This window comes from Oryctolagus cuniculus, chromosome 1 (assembly GCF_051225735.1).
Source record: "Oryctolagus cuniculus isolate XC-2025 breed Fujian yellow rabbit chromosome 1, ASM5122573v1, whole genome shotgun sequence".
In the NCBI taxonomy this organism is placed as follows: Eukaryota; Metazoa; Chordata; class Mammalia; order Lagomorpha; family Leporidae; genus Oryctolagus; species Oryctolagus cuniculus.
In genome coordinates this window covers 236,129,053-236,147,598 of record NC_142867.1, presented here as the reverse complement: position 1 = coordinate 236,147,598, position 18,546 = coordinate 236,129,053, and the positions used below count along the sequence as shown (strand labels likewise).

General features: G+C 64.5%; 1 long non-coding RNA gene across 1 annotated transcript; it reads right to left on the bottom strand.

The window, feature by feature from the left end:
- Positions 1 to 490: 490 nt before the first annotated feature.
- Positions 491 to 2,143, bottom strand: LOC149128923 (uncharacterized). Its single transcript, XR_016226618.1, has 2 exons — positions 2,021 to 2,143; positions 491 to 776 (listed from the first exon to the last, which is right to left on the bottom strand). It is a non-coding gene; the product is annotated as an uncharacterized LOC149128923 (long non-coding RNA).
- Positions 2,144 to 18,546: the final 16,403 nt, after the last annotated feature.

Here is an 18,546-nt window from a genome sequence, read left to right as displayed (position 1 = left end):
GCGGACCCCTGCCCCGCCCCCACCAGCGGCAGAGGGCTTGCCCACCAGGCTGCACCTCGCCAAGGCCCCCTCCCCCCAACCACTACCCACCTGCTCGGGCTTCCTGCCCTGGACCCCACACTGGCGAGGGTCCGGGTCTACCTCCAGGGAGACGGGGATGCCGGGGCCACGTCCAGCACCGACTGGGCTCCTGGGTGACGTTTTCTGCTACTTCTGCGTACATCACAGCCCTGAACCTCACAACCGTGCGGGAAGGGAAGGGCCGGGTGGGGGAAGAATCCACCCAAGCGAGCAGATAGGCTTGAGGGATGAATGTGGGGGGCAGCCGCAGGCAGGACGGCCGGCGGCCGAGGGAGGAGGGAGGAGCGGCAGGGACCGGCTCGGACCGTGGGGGCGGTGCTGCATCTCCTTGGTCAGGGTGGGCTCTCCCCAGTGTTCCCGTGCAGTCCTGAGCACTTCTGGAGGGGCTGGCACGCCTGCACCCTCCTCCTTTTTTTTTTTTTTTTTCAAAGCTTTATTGGTTTATTTGAAAGTCAGAGTTACAAAGAGATGAGGCCGGCGCAGTGGCGCAGCCGGTTAACGCTCCGGCCTGAAGCACCCATATGGGCGCCGGTTCAAGTCCTGGCTGCTCCTCTTCCGATCCAGCTCTCTGCTGTGGCCTGGGAAAGCAGTGGAAGATGCCCGAGTGCTTGGGCCCCTGCACCCGCGTGGGAGACCCGGATGGAGCTCCTGGCTCCTGGCTTCTGATCAGGTTCAGCCCCAGCCGTTGCAGCCATCTGGGGAGTGAACCAGCAGATGGAAGACCTCTCTCTCGGTCTCTACCTCTCTCTGTAACTCTTTCAAATAAAAGAGAGAGAGAGAGAGACAGAAGGAGAGACAGTGAGAGAGTGGGTGGATAGGTGGGTGGGTGGATGGATGGGGGTGGGGGGTGAAAAGGAAGAGCTGAGGGTCTTCAAGGAGAACAACCTTCGACAGGCACGGTTGGGGGAGGGGCTCCCTGGCAACCGCAGAGCTTAAAGTTGAGAGTTTGACCCACTGACCTTCTTGTGGGTCTCGAAGCTTTGGAAAACCTGAATCTCTTCAGCTGGGGCAGTGGGCATTTTCTCAGGAAGGGTGGACGGCCGCCAGACGGGGAGAGGGCGTGCCGGGCAGGAGCCAGTGCCCGGAGCGCAGCTGCACCCCGAGCAGCGAGGGGACGCACTGGCCCTCTCCTGGTGAGCCCAAGCTTAGAGGCAGCTGCCGCGGAGGGGTCCCGCAGCCCAGGGTGCCGACGCCCAGGGCCGGGGTGTCCAGAGTCCTGCGCGTGGCCACGGTTCCGGGGCTGCCTGCCAGCCCTGGTCAGTGGGGTTTTGTGTTAAATTCCTTTTTCCCGGACAGCTCTGCCAGGGCGCCAGTCTGGGCTCCACGTCACCACCTCCCCTTCCTGGGCCCCTCCCAGGGGCCGGCAGGGCCAGGCTTTGTCCTGGTGGGCCTCGGGCCACCAGCTTCATCCTGGGCCGGGGTGCGGCATTTCAGCCAGGTGCCCAGCCCCACTGTGCCACCCTCGCGAGCGGCTCTTGCTCCTCCTCGGGCCCAGTGTCCCGGGTGCAGGGAGGGGGGCGGGGGCAGGAAGAGCCAGCCGTGCTGGGCTCACCGCGCTGTCCAGTTCCCGCCCTCCACGGCCTTCAGCCCACGTGCACCAACGTCCTCCTCCTGGCTCCATCACCTTGCCACCCCCTTCCCTCCCTCTGAGTGGGGGAGGGAACTCACAGCCCCATTTGCCTGGCACCTCCCAGCGATAGACCGGGAGGCAGCTCCTCCGACCGGGTAGACCTGGGTGCTGGTCTCCTGGGAAGCCCCTTCCTCAAGGCGGCTCCGTCCCAGCCGGCACCCTGGCCCTCACCAAGCTCCGTGCCCTCACTGCTGGGGGCTCGGGAGAGCAGGCACACTGGGCCGCTCTGATGCCCGAGCGCCACCCGCGCCTTCGCCTCCTGTCGGATGTGCACCTGCGTGAACCCTGCAGCTCAGCCCCAGCCCTCACCTTCAGCCTGCCTGCCTCCAAGCCCAGGGGTCTCCCGGACGGGCCCCCCGCTGCTGCCTCCAGGTGCCGCCAAGGCCAGGGAAGCAGCCGGCAGCAGTCTGGCTCCGGCCACACTGGGCGTGGCCCCCGGCAGGAATCCCAGGAATGCGGCCCTGAAAGGGGGGCGTACCTGGCCTGCTCGAAATCCCCTCCCCTCCCCAGCTCTGGGCGTACCCCTCCCACACACCTCCTTAGAGAGGATCCCACAGAGACCGAGAGAGACTGAGATTTCCTGGGAGGAAATCAGGGACCCACAGAGCCAAGGGGACTTCCCAGAAGCCGCGGGGGTCTGGGGGCTCGCGGAGTCGGGAAGATGAACCGGCTGCTGGCACTGCACCTGTGCCTCCCCGTCACGCCAGACCGCTTCCATCTGTCCACGTCGCTAAAAACCGCCGCAGCTGTTCCCCTACGGGGGTGCCTCTGGCTTGCCGGCTACGCCGACCACGGAGCCACTCCGTCCCAGCCGTGGGAGCCAACCTGGTTTTCACGGAAGCACAAGTTGGGGGTGGGGGTGGGCTCAGAAATTCTGGTGGCCTGTGTCGGTCCCACGGCAGGGACCAGGCAGGCAGGGGCGTGAGCTCGCCCTGGCAGCATCGATGGCCTCCGCGCATGGGGACATCACTGCTGGTGACTGACGGCGTCCACGGCCCTTTAGCGGTCAGTTTAGCGGTCAGCCACGCGTGCCGACAGCACCCTGCCGGCACCACATCTCATCCTCTGTCCTGGGCGGCTCCAGGATTGCGTGATGAGGAGTCGCTTCTTTGGGGCCGGGTCCCCGTGGCAGGCGGCAAGGCTGGGCAGGGGTGGCCCAAGCCTGGACGACTGTGGCCTCGTTGGAGTTCAGAGTGTGCCCCTCCCCTGGGCACCACAAGTGGAGGCCAGGGCTCCCCTTCGTGGGTTCCCCACAGGCTCCAGGGGAGAATTCCCTAAGGGAGGAGCAACCGGCCCAAAATAGAGCAGCGCCACAAGGAAGGGCACGGGCCAGCGGCCCAGGCCTCGGCCTCCGGCTGCCAGCTGCAGCCCAGCTCCTGCTCCCGGCTGCCCAAGGAGGCTCCGTGGCCCCTCTGCCTGTCCACCGTGCCCTCCATCCCCCGGGGTCTTTAACACCCCTCTCCCAGCAGCCTGGCCTGAGCATTTGCAGGCACGTGGAGTGCAGCGTCCACGCAGCTGTCCCCACCCTGGGAAGACACCGAGCCCAGCAGGCACAGGGCACTGGTTCCCCAAAGGGCAGCAGGCAGGGTGGACACTGGGCAGGCCGTAGGGGATCTGAGTTCCTGGGGCCTCGTGTGAAAGCTGTTGGAGGCCAGAGGGGCAGGGAAACCACGGTCCCCAAACCCCCAAGAAAAGATGGCCGCCGGGTGGCCATTCAGAAGAGACCCCGCCTTCCCCACTTGCCTCTCCCGAGACCTCTGTTGGAAACACCTGCAGAGGGGCCCCGGGAGGGATGAAACCCCGAGGGGAGCAGGTGCACAGGGCGTGGCCCCTCTGTGCCTGGGCGCAGACCACACCCACCGGGGGGGGGGGCTGGCATGTGGCTAAGTGAACAGGCAATGAAGGACCCCTAGTGGGTTAAGTCACCACCTCCATCCCAAAAGGGCGCTGGTTCAAATCCCGGCTGCTCCACTTCTGATCCAGCTCCTGCTAGTGTTACCGGAGAAATTGGAGGGTTCTTGTCTTCATGCAAGAAAGAATTCAGGCGTGAGCCAGAGTAGTGGAAAGTAGAAGTAGCAAAGTTTATTAGGGTAGGGACATCCGCAAGAATGGACGGGCACCTCTCCAGACAGGACCTGGGAGAGAGTGCCCGGTCTACATTTGGGGGGGGGGGTTAAGGAGCTGGGTCTCTGTCTTCACACGTCTCCTCCTGAAACAAAGGACTTTATGGCTATAAATATTAAGAAGCTCCTATCTGAGTTTTCCCCTGAAGGTATCAGGCAAGAGGAAGCCTCGCTGGCGCCATCCTGAGTTCAGAGGAAGGGGGAGCAGGGCCCCCTGGAGAATGGGGATCAGAGCAGGGTGTCTGAGAGGCAGATACTGGGCTGCACCGGGAGATTGGGGGAGATTTGTCAGGCAGAAGGGGCGGGGACCCCCCACCTGGCAGGTTATCAGGTAGGAGGGGGCAGGGCAGGATGCGAAGGCCGGGCTGCCCCTGAGACACCATCAGGATGACTGAGAGGCAGATGCTGGACATAGACGTCTCCTTAGGCCTTTGTCACACACACATAAGCTCCTGTCTGACTTCCTGCCTAACACTAGTGCACCTGGGAAAGCAGTGGAAGATGCCCGAGTCCTTGGGCCCCTGCACCCGCGTGGGAGACCCAGAAGAAGCTCCTGGCTTTGGTTCAGCCCAGGCTTGGCCATTGCAACCATTTGGGGAGTGAACCAGTGGAGGGAAGATCTCTCTCCCCTCTCTCTCTGTACCTCTGCCTTTCAAATAAATAAGTCTTTTAAAAAATAAGAAGGCACTCGCGAAGGGCCCTGCTTTTGCAGAGGAGAGCTGGCTGCAGTGTGTGAGGGGCCAGTGGTGGGAACAGAAAGAGCGGCGGCCCCTGCCCACCGTGCTCGTCCGTGGCCGGTTCCGCCTTTGTGAGAAGGAAACTGTGGGGTCTCCTCCGTTTTCCCCAGGGGGAGGGTGACGCACAGCAGCGAGGCTGCTTGCACAGGCCCCCCTCTCCTGTGCAGCCCGGCGCCCAGTGACACCCGCACCCCCAGAGCCGGGACGTGGATCGGTTTTGCCAGCTCCGTGGCTGGGGGGCTGGCACCTGCCAGCCGGAGCCAATGGAGCCTGACGCCGACTGCCGACTGCCTGCCGACTGCCACAGAGCACGCCCAGGGAGGCCGTGCTGGGGGGAGGGGGGCTGGGAGAGAAATCGGTGGGGGCGGGGGGGGCCTTCCAGGGTGGTAACTGAGCATGCCCCAGGCACACAGGCCAGGCACTGGGACGTGGCAGGGGTGACGGGGACCTCAGAAAGGGCTGGGACGAACCTGTGCCCCAGGGGGAGTGACAGCAGCACCCTGGGGGCAGAGAACAGGACCTGGGTCCGAGGGAGGCACCACCCTGAGTCTCTGCTCCTCTGACTGATGGCGGTGGGGCGGGCAGGCGACCCAGTGGCCCCAGTCCCCGCGGCACAGGGACCACGACTTCGTCAGGAAAAGCTGGCGTGGCTCAGCCAGATGAGCCGCTGTGTCCATTTCAAACCCCCGCCGCTCGGCTCCTGAGCCAGCTCCCTGCTAAGGCCCTGGAGAGCAGCGGGGACGGCCCAGGTGCTCGGGCCCTGCGCCTGCGTGGGAGACCCGGATGGAGCTCCTCTCCTGGCTGCAGCCTCACCCAGCTCGGGCTGTTGCAGACGTTTGGGGAGTGAACCAGCGGAAGAGATCTCTGTATGTCTGTCTGTTCCCCTCTCTCTCCATTGCCCTGCTGTATAAATGATTGATTGATTGATTGATTGATTGATTCAGTAGATGCTGGGAGGTGCTGAGGAAGGAGGAGGCGGCAGCTGGCCCTGCCCCTCCCTGCCCTGCTATGCCCCGCCCTGTCCTGGGAATGGGCAGCCTGTGCGGACCCTGGACAGACTGACCCGGCTTTGTCCCGGCCCCGTCCTGGCCCTGTCCCGGGACTGGGCAGCCTGTGCGGGCCCTGGACAGACTGACCCGGCTTTGTCCCGGCCCCGTCCTGGCCCTGTCCCGGGACTGGGCAGCCTGTGCGGGCCCTGGACAGACTGACCCGGCTTTGTCCCGGCCCCGTCCTGGCCCTGTCCCGGGACTGGGCAGCCTGTGCGGGCCCTGGACAGACTGACCCGGCTTTGTCCCGGCCTCGTCCTGGCCCTGTCCCGGGAATGGGCAGCCTGTGCGGGCTGTGACCTGGCAGTCCTTCGGCCCCACAGAGGTCAGTGCTGTCGAGGCCCGAGGCCTCCAGCTGGCTCTAGCCTGGGGGTGGAGGGCTGCGGCTGAGGACGCCTTGGCGGAAGCCTTTGGGGGTGGGCCAGGCGGTGGGGGGGACTCGGGCTCCAGACCCCCTTCCTAAGGGAGAATCTTGCTGAGTCGGAACCTGCCCCGGCCACCCTGAGGCCAGGGGAGGCCACCCTGGGTCGGTAGCTCCTTGTCTGTGGGGGTGGGGCATGTCCCTATTGCCGGCTGCCCCTCCCCCTGCAGGACCAGTGTCCCCCTCTGGCCACGCGCCCATCCCAGCCTGGCCCTCTCACCGCCCCTCCCCCGGGGATCTGTCAGGTGGAAGAGTCCAGTCCTCAAGAGCGCAGGGCTGCTGCCCAGGCGCCTGCCTGTGCCCCTGCGTCCCACCTGTGAGGGCCCCACCGGCCGTGCCGTCCAGCCAGTGGGCACGCGGGAGGTCAAGTTCCTCACAAAGCAGAATTCTCCCTTCTTCTGCTTTCTCTTCAAGATTTATATATGTATTTGAAAGGAAGAGTTAGAGAGAGAGAGAGAGAGACATCTTCCATCCGCTGGTTCACTCCCCAGATGGACGCGATGGCTGGGGCTGGGCCAGGCCAAAGCCAGGAGCCCGGAGCTCCACACGGTTGTCCCACATTGGCTGGGAGGAGGAGGGGGAGTGGAGCAGCTGGGACTCACACAGGACGCCCGCCCGGCAGGCAGAGGTTGAGCTGCTGCGCCCCGGCCCTGGCCCAGCCCTGGCCCGGCCCCAGCCCAGTCCCGGTCCCCCCAACCCTGGCCCCCGCCCTGGCCCCGGCCCAGGCCCCCCCCCCCCCCGCCACGGCCCCAGCCCAGTCCCGGCCCAGCCCCAGCCCCGGCCCCACCCCGGCCCCTGGCCCCCGGCCCCCGGCCCCCGCCCCGGACCCGGACCCGCCCCAGCCCAGCCGTGGCCCCAGCCCAGCCCCAGCCCAGCCGCAGCCCAGTCCCGGCCCAGCCAGCCCCGGCCCCACCCCGGCCCCGGCCCAGACCCGGCCCCCTGGCCCCTGCCCCCCCCCCCGCCCTGGACCCGGACCCGCCCCAGCCCAGCCCCGGCCCCCACCCCAGCCCCGCCCCAGCCCAGCCCCAGCCCCCTCTTGGCCCCGCCCCGGCCCCGGCCCAGACCCGGCCCCCTGGCCCCTGCCCCCCCCCCCCCCCCCCCGCCCTGGACCAGGACCCGCCCCAGCCTAGCCCCAGCCCCGCCCCAGCCCCCTCTTGGCCCCGCCCGGCCCCGCCCCGTGGCCTCCCCTGCACCTGCTGTCCCTGTGCATGCGCCTCTCGCAGGCGCGTGGCGTGATCCACGGATCCACGGGGACCCACACGGTGTCTGTGCTGAGCCGGCTCCCTCGCTCAGCGTGAGGGCTTCGAGGTTCGTGCCCGTCAGCATGGCAGCTCGATGCGGCATCTCACTCGCTTCACGGCCGCGTGACGTTCCGTGCACGCACACGAGAAGACGGGGTCCTCTCCTGCGGGGGAAAGAGCCTTGGCTCCCCAGCTCCCGCACCCGTTTGAACCCCAAAGTCTTTGGTTCACAGTTATGGGTCGGCGCCAGTGTCGATCGACTAGGGCGCCGGACGCGACAACGCTGGCTGTGGGCTCAGGAGGGCAGGGGACGAGTCTGCCGTGGGCGGCGGCGGGGGGAGGGGTGGGTGGGTGGATGGGTGGGGGGTGGGTGGATGGGTAGATGGGGGCTGGAAGGGGGGGTTGGGGGAGGACAGGTGACCAGAACATGGGAAGGTCACTGGGAGGCCGGTGCACAGCCTGGTGAGGCTGACCATACCATACAAGCAGCAATCGCTGTTGTTTCGGTCTGGAAACGCTGGTGACACTTCACCCCCGATCTCCCCCCCCCCCCGCAAGGTGTCCCCGCGTTGAAGCAGGAGGAAGCTGCGGGGCAGAGCGGGGAGGTGCTGGGCCGGGTCTGGGTGCAGAGCCCCTAGGACGGCCGCACGGTGCCTGAGCGTCCTCTCCTGCTCTGCTGCGGGGGACGGTGCACCTGCGAGAAGCAGGTGAGCAAAGCCGGGCGAGCACGTGGTCGGGAGCTCCCCGTCCACAGAGGTGGGTTCTAGCACATTCCAGAATCTTCTACCCTGGCGGAGGCCGAGGCCCCTAGAGTCAGCGGAGGGCTTGCCTTGGCTCAGGGTAAAGTATGGGCTGCAGGACCAGGGCAGTCTTAGCCTCGGGACACCCTCCCCCCACCCTGGGCGCAGCCAGGGGCACGTGGGAGGGGCAGAGCCCACCAGGGCGGAGCCCACTCAGTGGTGGGATGTGGGAGGGGCAGAGCCCACCAGGGGCGGAGCCCACTCGGTGGGGGGACGTGGGAGGGGCGGAGCCCACTCAGTGGGGGGACGTGGGAGGGGCAGAGCCCACCAGGGCGGAGCCCACTGGGTGGGGGGACGTGGGAGGGGCGGAGCCCACTCAGGGGACGTGGGAGGGGCAGAGCCCACTCAGTGGGGGGACGTGGGAGGGGCAGAGCCCACCAGGGGCGGAGCCCACTCCGTGGGGGGATGTGGGAGGGGCAGAGCCCACCAGGGGCGGAGCCCACTCGGTGGGGGGATGTGGGAGGGGCAGAGCCCACCAGGGCGGAGCCCACTCGGTGGGGGGACGTGGGAGGGGCAGAGCCCACCAGGGCGGAGCCCACTCGGTGGGGGGACGTGGGAGGGGCGGAGCCCACTCAGTGGGGGGACGTGGGAGGGGCAGAGCCCACCAGGGCGGAGCCCACTCGGTGGGGGGACGTGGGAGGGGCGGAGCCCACTCAGTGGGGGGACGTGGGAGGGGCAGAGCCCACCAGGGCGGAGCCCACTCGGTGGGGGGACGTGGGAGGGGCGGAGCCCACTCGGTGGGGGGATGTGGGAGGGGCAGAGCCCACCAGGGCGGAGCCCACTCAGCGGGGGGACGTGGGAGGGGCAGAGCCCACCAGGGCGGAGCCCACACTCAGCCGCTTGCTCCCAGAATTCCCCAGCGGCAGCAAATGCGGCCTTGGGCGCCTGCACCGCGGGGGGAAGCACCCCCGGTCACCCCCCCGGGTCTGGCGGATGTTGGTCAGGGCTCCGAGCGCCCTCCGGTCAGCGCCCCCTGCACTGCTGTTGGGTTCACTCGCGCCGTCCGCACGTCTCAGCTCCCAGGCGTGCTGGGCAGCCGGCTTTCCTGCGGGGCCTCAGACCTCCCGGTCCTGTGTGCCTCAGTTTCCCCAGCTGTTAGTAAAGAAGTGGCTGCCTCAGTGCCTCCAGGCCTGGCCGCCCGCCTAGCGCAGGCCTCCAGCCGGCCACGTGCTGACCTCGGTGCCGCAGGGCAGGCTCGGAGCCCGGCTGCCACAGCCACGCCTGTCTGCCGGCTTCGCCTGCCTGAACCGACACCTCACTGGACGGCTCCGTGTGCGGCCCCCTGCACCCCGGCGTTCAAGGAGTCACCAGGCCAGAGAGCACCCGGGAAGCACCCACTGTGTCAGGGCCTGGGAGTGCTGGGTAAGCACCTAGTGTGTGCAGGGCCTGGGAGTGCTGGGTAAGCACCTAGTGTGTGCAGGGCCTGGGAGTGCCGGGTAAGCACCTAGTGTGTGCAGGGCCTGGGAGTGCCGGGTAAGCACCTAGTGTGTGCAGGGCCTGGGAGTGCTGGGTAAGCACCTACTGTGTGCAGGGCCTGGGAGTACCCAGTAAGCACCTACTGTGTGCAGGGCCTGGGAGTACCCAGTAAGCACCCACTGTGTCAGGGCCTGGGAGCAAACAGTACCTACTGTGTGCAGGGCCTGGGAGTGCTGAGTAAGCACCTACTGTGTGCAGGGCCTGGGAGCAAACAGCACCTACTGTGTGCAGGGCCTGGGAGTGCCGGGTAAGCACCTACTGTGTGCAGGGCCTGGGAGTACCCAGTGAGCACCCACTGTGTCAGGGCCTGGGAGCAAACAGTACCTACTGTGTGCAGGGCCTGGGAGTGCCGGGTAAGCACCTACTGTGTCAGGGCCTGGGAGTGCTGGGTAAGCACCTACTGTGTGCAGGGCCTGGGAGTGCCGGGTAAGCACCTACTGTGTGCAGGGCCTGGGAGTACCCAGTGAGCACCCACTGTGTCAGGGCCTGGGAGCAAACAGCACCTACTGTGTGCAGGGCCTGGGAGTGCCTGGTAAGCACCCACTGTGTCAGGGCCTGGGAGCAAACAGCACCTACTGTGTGCAGGGCCTGGGAGTGCTGGGTAAGCACCTACTGCGTGCAGGGCCTGGGAGCAAACAGCACCTACTGTGTGCAGGGCCTGGGAGTGCTGGGTAAGCACCTACTGTGTGCAGGGCCTGGGAGTACCCAGTGAGCACCCACTGTGTCAGGGCCTGGGAGCAAACAGCACCTACTGTGTGCAGGGCCTGGGAGTGCCGGGTAAGCACCTACTGTGTGCAGGGCCTGGGAGTACCCAGTAAGCACCTACTGTGTGCAGGGCCTGGGAGTGCTGGGTAAGCACCTACTGTGTGCAGGGCCTGGGAGTGCTGGGTAAGCACCTACTGTGTGCAGGGCCTGGGAGTACCCAGTAAGCACCTACTGTGGCCATGGTCTCTCTTGAGCTCAGATCAACCTGTGAAGCAGGTTCCACTGCGCCCCAGGAGGCTGAGGCTGGGGGCGGCCGGCCGCGCGTCAGCGGTGCCCCAGGGTGGAGGTGGTGGCCTCACTCTGCCACCTGCCCCCGAAGGTGCCTGCACCTCACTGCTCTTCTGTTTGGGTCCGGGCCAGGGACAGGGATCTCAGAGGAGGGCCGGGGCTCTGAGCTCCTCTGCTTCCCTGTGTGTGGCCCCACCCTAGCCCCGTGGAATGAGAGAAGGTTCTGGGACGATGCAGTGTGCCGTGCACTCGCGGAGAGGATTGTGACCGCCGCGCCAAAGCCGCAGCTGCAGCCAAAGGCACCATGAAAGCCCTGGACGTCTCCCCGGCCCCGCGAGGCCTGTCGGCTCCGGCTCAGCAGGCAGCAGCTGCTGTGGCTGTAACTTTGCCCTGCGAGGGCCGGGCTCGTCTGTCCTGTCCCCCGAAGCCAGAGGGAGGGCCTGGCAGGCCGAGGTGTGACGAGGGGACGGCGGACGCGTGCCGGTGTGCAGGAGGTGCCTCAGGAAGACCGGCCAGCGGGGTTCGAAGTGACGGCGCTGGACACCGCCCGGCACAGCGGGTGGGGCAGCAAACCAGGAACCGCCCCAGGCACAAGAGGAGCAGAGTGCCGGCAGCAGACGGGACCCAGGGGCCAAAGCTGGAGCAACCTGAGCGAAAGGAATAAACAAGCGACAGGTGCTGGGTGGGACCCACAGCAGCAGGTGGGGATTGTGAGCCCAGCTGAAGAAAACGGAGGTGGAATAGGTGGGCGGGAGGGGGCACTCCAGCAGGCCAAGCGGCCGCGATGGCTCAGCCCTGGGCCGGGCCGTGCTGTCGCGTGGGGAGCGAGGCCCCCCACATGACGGACACAGCCAGAAGGTGGTCTTCTCTCCAATCTGCGGTGACCCGGGGGAAATGCCACCCGGCCTCAGGGGCACATCCCGCGGCACACAGCCCAGCCAGCGCCACAGCCACCGGGAAAGATGGGTGAACAGGACCCGGGGCTGAGCTCTGGGCGCAAGGAGGTGTCAATGGACAGCCTGGTGACCTCCCAACGTGGCATTGCACTGGGTCCTGGCCATGTCCCAGAATTGGCTTTTTTGTTTTTATTGTTTGACAGGCAGAGTTAGTGAGAGAGAGAGAGAGAGAGAGAGAGAGAGAGAGAAAGGTCTTCCTTCCATTGGTTCACCCCCCAAATGGCCGCTACGGCCAGCACTGCACTGATCTGAAGCCAGGAGCCAGGTGCTTCTCCTGGTCTCCCATGCGGGTGCAGGCACCCAAGCACCTGGGCCATCCTCCACTGCACTCCTGGGCCACAGCAGAGAGCTGGGCTGGAAGAGGGGCAACCGGGACTAGAACCCGGCACCCATATGAGATGCTGGCACCACAGCAGGAGGATTAACCAAGGGAGCCACGGCGCCAGCCCCAGGCCCCTGGAATTGGCTTCTTACATTTATTTATTTGAAAGACAGAATTGCAGACAGAGGGAGAGATGGGGGTTGGGAGCATCTTCTGTCTGCTGGCTCATTTCCCAAATGGCTACAAAGGCCAAGGCTGGGCCTAACAGAGAGATACAGATACAGATACAGATATATAGATATGCCTTTCAAATACAATATCACACTTCCTTTAAAAAAATCAATAAGTAAGCATTTAGAAACATAAAACATTGAGAGAAATCGAAGACACAAACGGAAGATATCCCATGTTCATGGATGGAAGGCAGATAGCCGTGGTCTACAGGTTCAGCGTGAAGACGATCAGAAGTCCGACGGCATTTTCCATAGAACTGGAGAAAACAACTCTGAAACGCACAGGAAGCTGCAGATAGCGCAGCACAGCCAACAAATTATGAGAACGAAACAGAAGCTAAGGGGGCAGGCGCTTAGCCAAGCAGCTTAGACGCAGAGTAAATGCCTGTGTTGGGGCTGACACTGTGGTGCAGTGGGCTAAGCATCCACCTGCAGCACCAGCGTCCCATATGGGCACAGGTTCAAGTCCTGGCTGCTCCACTTCCCATCCAGCTCTCTGCTGTGGCCTGGGAAAGCAGTAGAAGATGACCCAAGTCCCTGGGCCCCTGCACCTGTGTGGGAAACCCAGAAGTTCCTCGCTTCGGGTCAGCCCAGCTCCAGCTGTTGCAGCCATCTGGGGAGTGAACAAGTGGATGGAAGACCTCTCTCCCTCTCTCTCTCTCTCTCTCTGTAACTCTCCCTCTCAAGTAAATAAATAAATCTTTTTTTTTTTTTTGACAGGCAGAGTGGACAGTGAGAGAGAGACAGAGAGAGAAAGGTCTTCCTTTGCCGTTGGTTCACCCTCCAATGGCCGCCGCTGCAGCCGGCGCACCGCGCTGATCCGATGGCAGGAGCCAGGTGCTTCTCCTGGTCTCCCATGGGGTGCAGGGCCCAAGCACCTGGGCCATCCTCCACTGCACTCACGGGCCACAGCAGAGAGCTGGCCTGGAAGAGGGGCAACCGGGACAGAATCCGGCGCCCCGACCGGGACTAGAACCCGGTGTGCCGGCGCCGCAAGGTGGAGGATAAGCCTAGTGAGCCGCGGCGCCGGCCAAGTAAATAAATAAATCTTTAAAACAAACAAACAAACAAAAGGTGCCATGTCCTACACTGGAGACCTGGGTTCAACTGGGCTCTGGCTCCCGGGAGTAAAGCCGCCGCCTGCAGTGCCGGCATCCCACATGGGCACAGCTTGAGTCCTGGCTGCCCCACTTCCCATCCAGCTCCCTGCTGTGGCCCAGGAGACCTGAGAGGCAGGGGTGATGGGTCAGGTACTTGGCTCCCTGCCACCCAAGTGCAAGACCTGGATTTAGGTCTGGGCTTTTCACTTTGACGGAGCCCAGCCCGGCCATTGTGGGCACTGAGGCAACCGGCAGATGAGAGCACGTGTGTGTGTGTGTCTGTGTGTCTGCCTCCCACATTAACTAACTGACAAAATAAACACCTGGCATTTTAAAACACAGACACAGTAGGACTGGGAGGCTGGGGCCCTGGTGTCTGGATTGCAGACAGGTTGCCTTGGCGACAGAAGACGCTGTCCACGGTGAGGGAAGCTGGCTGGGAGAAGCCTCCCTGAGCGTCTGCTCGCTGCAGCTCTCCTGTAGACGAGAAACCACTAAAGCGCTGTTCATAAAGCCCAGCGGGCAGACGTGGCCCATCGCAGTGGTGGCGCCAGGAGGGGGCAGGGGCGCGGTCTCCGGCATTGCCACCCCAGCCCCGCACCCCCGGTCACCACGGTTGGGCAGGCTGCTTGTCTTCCTTCCTTCCTCCCTTCTGCTTTCATCATTTTTATTATTTAAAGGGAGAGAGGGGGAGGGAGGGAGGGAGGGAGAGAGGGGGAGAGAGAGGGAGGGCGAGAGAGGGAGGGAGAGAGGGGGAGAGGGGGAGAGATGGGGGAGAGGGAGAGGGGGGAGAGGGAGAGAGGGAGGGAGAGAGGGGGAGGGGGGAGAGAGGGAGAGAGGGAGGGAGAGAGGAGGAGGGGGGAGGGAGGGAGAGGGGGAGGGGGAGAGAGGGAGAGGGGGAGGGAGGGAGAGGGGGAGAGGGGGAGGGGGGAGAGAGGGAGAGGGGGAGGGAGAGAGAGGGGGAGGGGGAGAGGGAGAGGGAGAGGGAGAGAGTGGGGAGGGGGAGGGGGAAAGAGGGGGAGGGGGAGGGGGAGAGAGGGGGGAGGGAGAGAGAGGGGGAGGGGGAGAGGGAGAGGGAGAGGGAGAGAGTGGGGAGGGGGAGGAGGAAAGAGGGGGAGGGGGAGGGGGAGAGAGGGGGGAGGGGGAGAGAGGGGGGAGGGGGAGAGAGGGGGAGGGGGGAGGGAGGGGGAGAGAGGGAGAGAGAGGGAGGAAGAGAGAGGGAGGGAGAGAGAGGGAGAGAGAGGGAGAGAGAGGGAGGGAGAGAGAGGGAGGGGGAGAGAGGGGAGAGGGGGAGGGGGAAAGAGGGGGGAGGGGGAGGGGGAGAGAGGGAGGTAGAGAGGGAGAGGGAGGGGGAGAGAAGGAGAGAGGGAGAGAGGGAGGAGGAGACAGGGAGAGAGGGAGGGGAGACAGGGAGAGAGGGAGAGAGGGAGGGAGAGAGGGAGGGGGAGAGGGAGGGGGAGAGAGGGGGAGAGGGAGAGAGGGAGGGGGACAGGAGGAGAGAGGGAGAGATGGAGGGGGGAGAGGGGGGAGAGGGAGAGGGAGGGGGAGAGAGAGAGGGAGAGGGTGGGGGAGAGAGGGGGAGAGGGGGAGAGGGAGGGGGAGAGGGAGAGAGAGAAGGAGAGGGAGGGGGGAGAGAGGGAGAGAGGGGGAGAGGGAGAGATGGAGAGAGGGAGAGGGGGGAGAGAGAGAGGGAGAGGGAGGGGGAGAGAGGGGGAGAGGGAGGGGGAGAGAGACTCCCCCTCTGGGTCGCTCCCCGCATGCCTGTAGCAGCCGGGGCGCCAGGCTGCAGCCAGGAGCCGTGAGGGTGGCGGGACTCCAGCGACTCCAGCGTCACCTGCTGCCTCCCGGGTTCGGGAGCAGGAGCTGGAGGGCAGGCGGAGCAGCCGGACTCGACTAGCGCTCAGTGGAGGATGCCAGCGACACAGTGGCAGCTGGAGCCACGGCCCCACCACGCCGGGCCCTCTCGTCTGCTTCTTCTTTTTATTTATTTATTTGAGAGGTAGAGTTACAGAAAGAAAGAGGGAAAGAGAGAGGTCTTCCATCCGCTGGTTCACTCGCCAGATGGCCTCAACGGCCGGAGCTGTGCTGATCTGAAGCCAGGAGCCGGGAGCTTCCTCCAGGTCTCCCAAGTGGGTGCAGGGGCCCAAGGACTTGGGCATCTTTCGCTGCTTTCCCAGCCACAGCAGAGAGCTGGATGGGAAGTGGAGCAGCCGGGACTCAAAATGGCACCCATATGGGACGCACTGCAAGCGGAGGCTTTACCCGCTACGCCAGCCCCCGCCTGCTTCCTAACCTGTACTTTGATGGCCTCTGTGGATCCCGGGGCGGGGGGCAGGTGCAGGGTTTTGCATAGGGACAGGGGAGCCTTTTGGTCACAGCTGGGAGTGTAGGTGCCAGCCTGGGCCAGCCCTGGCCCGACCCTGACTGCCATGTCTCCCATCCCCCTTTCCTCACAGCACGGCGGTGGTAACGCCCGCTGTGCTGAGTGCAGCCAGCAGGGTGCTCAGGTCTGGGGCTGGGAAGCGTCCTGCCAGCCCCACGCCCCACAATCTGGGCAGGAAACGGAGACCCCAGGGAGGAGGAGTCTCACATCCCATCATGCTCTGGGAAAGCAGTGCTTGGGGCCCTGCCCCCACCTGGATGAAGCTCCTGGTTCCTGGCCATCTAAAGAGTCAACCAGCAGACGGAAGAGTCTCTCTCTCTCTCTCTTTCTCTCTCTCTCTTTCTCTCTCCTCCGCTCTGTAACTCTTTCAAAATCAATACATCTTTTAAAAAATGAAAATAGGTGGCGATGTGAATCCTTGGAATCAGGTAGCACAAGTCTTCAGTGGGATGAACAGGCGTCCAGCCACACCCAAATGCATCAAAGGGAAACCGAGACCACACCAAAGAAAGAGACCCGAGGGCCCACGCTGTGGCCTAGCGGTAAAGACACTGCCTGCAGCACCGGCATCCCATATGGGCGCTGGTTCTAGTCCCGGCTGCTCCACTTCCCATCCAGCTCTCTGCTATGACCTGGGAAAGCAGTAGAAGATGCCCAAGTGCTTGGGCCCCTTCACCCAAAACACTCTGCCTCGAACTCTGGTCAAAGGTTTGAAGCAGCCGGCGCCGCGGCTCAATAGGCTAATCCTCCGCCTTGCGGCACCAGCACACCGGGTTCTAGTCCCGGTCGGGGCGCCGGATTCTGTCCCGGTTGCCCCTCTTCCAGGCCAGCTCTCTGCTGTGGCCAGGGAGTGCAGTGGAGGATGGCCCAAGTGCTTGGGCCCTGCACCCCATGGGAGACCAGGAGAAGCACCTGGCTCCTGCCATCGGATCAGCGCGGTGCGCCGGCTGCAGCACGCCGGCCACGGCGGCCATTGGAGGGTGAACCAACGGCAAAGGAAGACCTTTCTCTCTGTCTCTCTCTCTCTCACTTTCCACTCTGCCTGTCCAAAAAAAAAAAAAAAAAAGGGTTGAAGCAGAAAAAAAAAAAAACTCAGTTAAGAAAAAAGGCGTGGGGGGGGGTGGGGGGCAGGCATCTGGCAGAGCAAAGGTACCCTTGGGACACCGCGCCCCATCCCGGAGGGTCAGCTCCGCTTCCCACGCCAGCGTCCTGCTGGTGAGCGCCCGGGGGCAGCAGCGCTGGGTCCCTGCCACCCACAGGGAGCCCTGGCTGGGTCCGGGCTCCTCGCCCCTCAGCCCGGCCCAGCCGTGGCCGCTGTAGCCATTAGGGGCGTGGACCAGTGGAGGGGAGGTCGCTCTCTGGGCCTTTCTCTCCCTGTCTGACTTTCAGATCACAAATGGATAGTTTTGGAAAGACGTCTGAACCGCGGCGGTTAAGGAGATCTCTGGCCAATTACTGGCTGACCAATGAGCTGATCGGAGACCTCAGTGGCCCCTCCCAGCCAGGAACACAGGCTTTGGGGAGTCAGTTCAGGGAGGTCACTGCACCGACCCCAGCAAGTGCACTGCCTGCCGCGGCAGCAGCCGCCAGGAGGCCCGTGCTGCGCCTGAATGAATTTGGCCGCAGGATTCACCAGATTTTAAACCCGAGAGTCCTGGGCTGAGGGTCAGGAGTGAGGACTGGGCCCAAGGGTGGCCGGGGAGGTGGCGATCCTGAGGTCCTGCTCGGGGCAGCTCTCGGGAGAGGGTTGTGGTGAGGGCTGGGTCAGCCCAGCTGTTCTTCCCCTGCACACCGGCTGTGACCCTCGGCCACCACTCAGCTCACTCCATGCCCGGGGCAATGGGAATGTGAAGTCTGACTGTGCGCAGTGGGCTGTGAGGTCTGTGCACTGTGGGCTGTGAGGTCTGACTATGTGCAGTGGGCTGTGCAGTCTGACTGTGCGCAGTGGGCTGTGCGCTCTGGCTGTGCACTGTGAGATCTGACTGTGCACTGTGGGCTGTGAGGTCTGTGCACTGTGGGCTGTGAGGTCTAATTGTGCACCATGGGCTGTGCGGTCTGACTGTGTGCAGTGGGCTGTAAGGTCTGTGCACTGTGGGCTGTGAGGTCTGACTGTGCACTGTGGGCTGTGAGATCTGACTGTGCACCGTGGGCTGTGAGGTCTGTGCACTGTGGGCTGTGAGGTCTGGTTGTGCACCGTAGGCTGTGAGGTCTGTGCACTGTGGGCTGTGAGGTCTGACTGTGCGCAGTGGGCTGTAAGATCTGCACACTGTGGGCTGTGGGCTGTGAGGTCTGTGCACTGTGGGCTGTGAGGTCTAATTGTGCACCGTGGGCTGTGCAGTCTGACTGTGTGCAGTGGGCTGTGCAGTCTGACTGTGCGCAGTGGGCTGTGAGGTCTGTGCACTATGGGCTGTGAGATCTGACTGTGCACTGTGGGCTGTGAGGTCTGTCCACTGTGGGCTGTGAGGTCTGTGCACTGTGGGCTGTGCGGTCTGACTGTGCACTGTGGGCTGTGAGATCTGACTGTGTACTGTGGGCTGTGAGGTCTCTGCACTGTGGGCTGTGAGGTCTGACTGTGCACTGTGGGCTGTGAGGTCTGACTGTGCACCGTGGGCTGTGAGGTCTGTGCACTGTGGGCTGTGAGGTCTGACTGTGCACCGTGGGCTGTGAGGTCTACGCACTGTGGGCTGTGAGGTCTGACTGTGCACTGTGGGCTGTGAGATCTGGCTGTGCACTGTGGGCTGTGAGGTCTGTGCACCATGGGCTGTGAGGTCTGTGCACTGTGGGCTGTGCGCTCTGGCTGTGCACTGTGAGGTCTGACTGCGCAGTGGGCTGTGAGGTCTGTGCACCGTGGGCTGTGAGATCTGACTGTATGCAGTGGGCTGTGAGGCCTGACTATGCACTGTGGGCTGTGAGGTCTGGCTGTGCACCATGGGCTATGAGGTCTGACTGTGCACAGTGGGCACTGAGGTCTGACTGTGCACTGTGGGCTGTGAGGTCTGACTGT